Genomic DNA, 6,602 nt, shown 5'->3' with positions numbered 1-6,602 from the left:
TGATCCTTGTGAGAGAAGGAATGTAATATATGTGTTGGGTTTGGAGGTAAGCACTCTGTAATCTCTTATTCTTTGCATCTTGTCCAAAGACTATGAGTCTCTGTTGTCATCACCTTCTACTGCAAGGATTTCCTGGTGAAGTTTGGGCGAAGCACTACCATTGGCATAACAATAAGTCATAAAGAATAGATTTAATACTATTCTCTCTGATAGAGTATTAATAGTAATTTTGCCCCAGGTCCTGTGATCTGTCTAGCAGTGGGTTCCTGGCCCTGAGAATGGTGTCAAGTGTGAGTTCTATGCCATGGAATGAACCTTAAATTCAATCTGAAAGTGATTGGTGACCCCTACAATAGTCATGCTGCTATTATACTAATGGGCATCTCTTGGGAGGACAGAGGACAGTCATTAGTGTAACTTTCATGGTTCATAGTTGGATAAGACTGTTGATTATTTTTCTTCTCTGGTACTGTGCACTGTGGAAACTAGCCAGTAGAATTAAAACTTCCAGGAGAGTGTTGAGTTAATTTCTACATGTTCTGTGATTCAAGTATGTGTTTTCTTGGGCAATAGGGTCTAACCATGAAATTCTGGAGGGTAAGCAAGAATAACGAAAATGTGGAACATCATTTACAGAATGGAATTTTATTTGCTATCAAGTGAACAAAATTATGAAATCCATAAATAAGGTAACCAGACTCAGAAATACAAAGATTATGTGTTTTATCTCAAATTTGGATGTTAGCTTTGAATCTTGAGATATGAATATTTCATTTGTGTTGCCCACAGTGTTAAGGAATATAGTAATGGTCTGTGAGACCATGGCTTTCAAAGGGAGGAGGACAGAATGCAGTGGTATAAGGGGTTAAAGGGGAATAATGGAAGAAGAAGTGTTAATAGGGGTGGGTGTGAGAAGGAAGAAAGGAGGAGGGAATATGTGAATGGATAAATAACACTAAAGAATTTTTTGAAAATGTCTTATGGATCTAGATAGTAGTGACACATGCCTTTAGCCCCAGCACTCAGAAGGCAGAGGCAGGCAAATCTCTGAGGTTGAGGCCAGCCTGGTCTACAGAGCAGCTTCCAGTACAACTGGTGCTACACAGAGAACTTCGTCTCATGGAGAAAGAGAAGGCAGGGAGGGAAGGAGGGATGGAGAGGGAGACAGAGACAGAGTCAGAGGAAAAAAGTTCTATGAAAACAGACTACCATAAAAGCTTTTTAAAATACATACATACACATATATTAAAAAGTGTACAAATGGAGTTACCTTATAACAAAGTGCTAATACTCATAAAAGACACCATAAGAAGCTAACAAATAAGAAGCACATGCCAGCACATCCACATTACTTCTTCTGGATACACAAACATTAGATTTAGTCCACTCTATTTGTCCAATGGTATTAACTCATAGAGCAACCCTGAGCAACTAGACACAATGGTCAGTGCTTTCCAATGACATCAAGATCACACCTTACGCTAAGGTCAAGTTTTTAAGACAGGTCTACATTAACTAGTCAGATGTTCTGCTGTGTGCACAGGTTGTCATCTGACTCAGCTCATGTCCTATTCAAATTAGCAGGGACCGAAGAATATGCCTGGGGTTTCCCTAGAAGGAAGTTTGTAACTATGAGTTTCAAACCACATAAGATGACTGACTGGATCACACTTTTCCTTTTGGTGTTTCTAAATGTATTGCTAATGAATTTGTGTCTATATAACTTTGGCTATTTTTTAAAAAGCATGATATCAGCTTTACTGATTTATAATGTGGTTAAATGATGTAAGTGTGACTTATGTGGTCGGGAGCTCTGAGTGTACACAAAAGAGATAAATACATTGGGTAAAATATTGATTTACCTTTCTGTACTTTGGTAATCAGAAATGATATCCCATTAGCAATTCCATATTCCATTATACTTTGATGTGACTTGTTAAGATAAAGTTAATAATATCATGCCCTAGATTTTCACAGGGGAAATTACTGTTTTCTAGGCTGTTACACCTTAATTTTTATCTGAGCAAGATAGAATAAGAACTGTACCATTTTCTGTACTTCCCACAAACCCCAACCCCCACTGCAATTTCCTTCTGTCAACATTCTGTCCAATGCACTTGCGGTGGCAATTCATAGGGCATGTCTGGTCTCCATGAAAGTCCTTTTTAACCATGATAAATGCAGACTGCTTCCAGAGACTCAGAGAAAATTTTTGTATGTCTGCATGCATGGAAATTTGCATTTTGCTGTAAGTTTACTTGTAGTCCATGAAAAATATGCAAAAATGCTTCTTTAAATATTCATTGAACTTTAAAAACAAAAATAGATTTATGTAATGTGTTAGTGTAGAAGAAATGCAACAAAAATGAATTGTAATGAACGTCCTTTAATTTCTATTAATTCTTTGAGAACTTTCTGTACTTATGCTGGTTTGATTCACACACCCCTCCCCTAACTCCTTCCAGATTCATTTCCCATTCTTCACCACCCAACTTCATGTCTTTATTTTTTGTAAGCCTACTGAATCCAATTATTGTTGCCAACATGCTATTGAGTCTGTGGCCAGTCACTAGGGTACCAAGCACCACATCCTTAAGGAAAACTGATTGGGTCTCTCTGAGAAGCAGGTGGTTGTCAACAGCTTTTCACCTAGGAGTGTAACTTCATGTCCACCATTCACCCTCTATGCTAGGACTTTTCTGTCTTGACTTTACACAGATCCTGCACTGCCACAAACACAGTGAGTTTATATGTGCAATTGCACTACTGTGTCCAGACAATGAGACAATGATTTTCTTTTAGTTGTTCATTTCTTCTGGCACTAACAATCTTTCTTTCATTCTCTTTTGAAGAATCTGTGAGGCTCTGAGAGTGGGATGTGATATAGATATCCCTGTTTCTCTTATTCTCTGCATATTGGCCAATTATGAGCCTCCATGAGTTATATTCTACTTCAAGAAAAAAGAGTTTCTCTAATAAAGTTTGAGAAAAAACACTGTGTGCATAGCAATAAGTCATTAGTGGTTGATTCTTTTTAGAGTATTAGTTATAGTATTATTAGAGTTCTCCCCCAGGGTCGATGGCTGACCTAGCTACAGGTTATTTAGCCATGAAAACTGTGCCGTGTATGGGTTCCATACCATGGAAAGGATCTTAAATCAAATCACAAAGTGATTGGTTAGCCCACAATGTTCATGTCACTATTGCACCAACGGGCATATCTTGCCAGCACTGTTAGTCACTTTAGTTTTCTGAATTTACATCTGAGTAAGATTGCTAATTACGCATCTCCTCTGGTTCTGTGGTACAGCATTATGAAAGCTATCTAATAGGGATGAAGCTTCCAGGAGAATACCACATAATATCTTTGTGTTCTATGATTCAAGTATATGGTATCTTCAACACTAGGGTCTAACTATCAAGTTCTGGATACTAACCAAAGATGATGGCAAATAGCTTAGAATATTTTGTTTCTATGAAACCTCACTGCCCAATGACTCCAACAAAAGTAAACCATTCCTGACTTCTTTTTGTCGTCGTTGTTGTTGTTGTTGTTATTAGCCTGTGGTTAACAAAACTCACGTGGGCATTGCTACCCTATCAGAGGGTAACTACGCATACCTTATGTATTCAAATTCTTTCCATCAGTCATGAAATACTCTACAACTACGACAGTCTAGTCTGCTGTAATTTCAAAGAAATTACAGTTTTTTTCCACTGGAAACTACTGCAGAAATCTCCCATGGGGTTGCAGAGGAAGAAAGAGTTAAGTAGCTTTACTGACATCCTGGGTACATTCTAATAAGGGTAAACCACATATAATTGCCCCAAGAAGTTTTCTCTGCATTGTTGTATTTCTTGACTTGTTCCAGATGTAATGATAAATCTTAAACTGGTTCCTTCTAGAAATTACTAGTAAAGCCTAACATCAATGAGCAAATATTCTAGAGGGAAACACAATGAAAATGTTGGATTCGCTGTCTTCAGTGGGTTCAAGATCTAGTGTAAGAAGACAATAATGAAAAACAAAATAAGAAATAAATAGATGGGTTTAAAAGAATAGAATGCCATCAGATAGTGATTCATGATACAAACAAAACCAAAGCACAGTGATGGGTTTCAGAAGGATTACGGGAAGATGAAGCTACTTTGGATTTAATAAATGGTTAGGTTACCCTACTTCTGTGACTGACCCTTATAGATTTACTCAGTGAAGAGAGGGAGCCTATCAGGTGAAGGTTTAAGAGAGGAATTCTGAAAATGGAATTAGAGCTTAAAGGGAGATGAGTATCAAATGTTTAAAAGATCAACAAGATGGTGAATCAGGTCCAGGGCCTACGAGCTGAAGCCAAAGTAGTGAGTAGAAACTAGAACGGAATATAGGTTTTAGTTTCTTTAAAAAGTATTGCCTAGTATGTACATTGGATTTTTAAGAAATGAAATACAAGTGAGTGTAAGCAAGCAGGGGGCAATAACATGCCAGGCCTTTGCACATACTGTAACCACTGGTGTCCTCATCCATTCCCCACCCACTTCATGTAGTTAATTCTTTGTGATAGTTTGAATAGGTTTGGCTCAATCTATGCCCAGCGTGGAAAAAAATCCAGTTTCCTCCAGGGTACCTTCAGATAAAGGTATAGAATTCTCAACTCCTCCAGCACCATGTCTGCCTGTGTGATGCTATGCTTCCTACCAAGATTATAATGACATAAACCTGTGAAACTGTAAGCCAGGCCCAATTAAATGTTGTCCTTCATAAGAGTTGCTGTGGTCATGATGTCTCCGCACAGCATAGAAACCCTAACTCAGACACTCCACGATACCATCTTGAAGTTATTCCTTCACTTACTAATTCCCTCAAATCTTTCCTGAGTCTACACCTTGGAAACTCTGGAACTGCTCTTCCTGCTCCTCTGGAGCAAGGTTTCCCTCTGTGACTCTCAAATGTATTTGCCTCAAGCTTCCTTGAAACCACAAGCTAAAGTACTTCTTTCCGCTCCAGAGCCCAAAACCACAATGCCACACAGTCACTTCTCAGTCCTTGCTGAACCAAGTCTGGGAAGGCAAGGGCTAGGAGATGACTCTGTGTCTTCAGGGTTCTGGGGAAGAACTGGTGCCCTTGCCAGGAAAAGTATACTAAGGGAGCCTAGAGTCAGTGAGTAAGGGAGCCTCGAGTCAGTGAGTAAAGGCTGGGTTTTGTGAATGTTATTGCTTTTTTTTTCCTTCCCCTTAGAGAGTTACCAAACCTTAGCAGTTTAAGACAGCATGAATTTATCACCTCATGTTTCTACAGATTAGAAGTCTAATGGACAACTTATGGAGATAAAATGCTGGTGTCATTGGGCTATATTCCTTTGCAGGTGTGAAGGAGAGTTCGTGCCTGCTTGCTCGCTTTTGGACTTTCGAATTTCATTCCTTAAAGTCATAAGACCAAGGTCATTTTTTTTGCATTGATTACAGCTGAGGGTTCAGCCAAGTTCCATAGACTAGCTACACTCATTGGCTTCTTATGCCCTTGTTCTAAGTTCAAGGCCAATAAAGTCAGACAGAATGCACGTCTCACTTCCCCTGTCTCCTGCCTCTTCATTAGAGGACTCAGGGAATATATCTTTATATTAAAGTCAGCAACCATTAACCCATTCACAACCGTAATTACTCCAATTCAACATTTTCATCAGATGTGAGAAATTCATGTTCATGGACCTAACGATAGGGCACAGATCACAGAGGTCAGAATCCTGCCCGCGATACTGCATTTGGGTCAGGATTTTGCTCATTGCCCAGCAAGAATAAGGGGATGATTTTCCTTTTTTATAACGGAAAACTGAGAGAAACTGAATATAGTTGACTTTTTTCAAAACAAAGATGATACCAATTACTTATATTTCAGGATGACAATTTTTAATGGAGTAGAAAGAAAAATGAGGGCGGGGAAGAAACCCTGGCAAAGCATCTCTGAACTCTAGGTAAAATCTCCCGTTTGACCATAAGAATTCTCGTCTACATATATTTGTATTCCTGGGCTACTTTTGAAACTTTCCAACAATGTGAGATCTCTCACATTGTTTTTTGTTATTCTTAGGAATGTACCTTGGCTATTTCTTTGGTCATTCCCAGTGTGTCTGCCACAGATTGACTGACTAATGCGGCTTGTGACATCATTCTAGAAAGGCCCTCCTCTCCCAAAAAATAACACTGTTGCTGTGTTAAGTCTGAGGCATCCTACTGAACCTTTCTACAGAAAATTTTCGTAAGGGAAAAAAATCCATCCCTTTTTGTTCTAGGTTGACAGGAGCCTCATAAAGACTAAATGTGTGAGTACAGTGGAATTTGGCAAACTACTACAGTTTGAATAGATGCTTCCCAAAGGCCTGTGTCTTGAAAGCTTGATTCCCAGCATATAGTAGCAGTAGGATATGATGGGACCTTTAAGAGGTAGAGCTATGGGAGGAATTCCAAGAGTATACCCTTGAAAGTATACCCTTGAGAGGAACATTGCATACCCAGTGTCTTCTTCGTGACCACAATGAGAGGAGTACCTTTCTTGGTTACATGCCTCATCCATCATAACATACTATAGGCTACAGTGGACAGGCTAAAGC

Source organism: Rattus norvegicus, chromosome 5 (genome assembly GCF_036323735.1).
Source record: "Rattus norvegicus strain BN/NHsdMcwi chromosome 5, GRCr8, whole genome shotgun sequence".
In the NCBI taxonomy this organism is placed as follows: domain Eukaryota; kingdom Metazoa; phylum Chordata; class Mammalia; order Rodentia; family Muridae; genus Rattus; species Rattus norvegicus.
Note: the sequence above shows the minus strand (reverse complement) of the source record.